Source organism: Myotis brandtii, unplaced genomic scaffold (genome assembly GCF_000412655.1).
Source record: "Myotis brandtii unplaced genomic scaffold, ASM41265v1 scaffold125, whole genome shotgun sequence".
In the NCBI taxonomy this organism is placed as follows: Eukaryota; Metazoa; Chordata; class Mammalia; order Chiroptera; family Vespertilionidae; genus Myotis; species Myotis brandtii.
Genome location: NW_005354385.1, coordinates 11,121,843 through 11,122,150, shown reverse-complemented (window position 1 = coordinate 11,122,150; position 308 = coordinate 11,121,843).

The following is a 308-nucleotide window of genomic DNA, read 5'->3' as shown; positions in this document are numbered from 1 at the left end:
GGGGAAGGCGGGCGCCTCAGGGTGCTGGGGGCACAGGGCGGAGTGCCAGGCGGGCGGGAGCGGGGAAACCTCCGGGCAGAAGTCCAGGGGGACTCGGCGTGGTGCTCAAGTTCGGGGCTGGGGGCTCTGGATCCGAAACGGCCAACGTGGGTAGAGGGTCATGCGCGCCAGGGTGAGGGAGAGCAGAGGAGAGTCATCCACCGGGAAAAGCAAATGGAGGTGAAACTTGTGCGCCTGCCGGGGGGAGGGGAGCAGGCAGGCGAGTGCGGGCAGGAACACGAGGCGGGGCAGGAAAGCCGCGGCTGCGA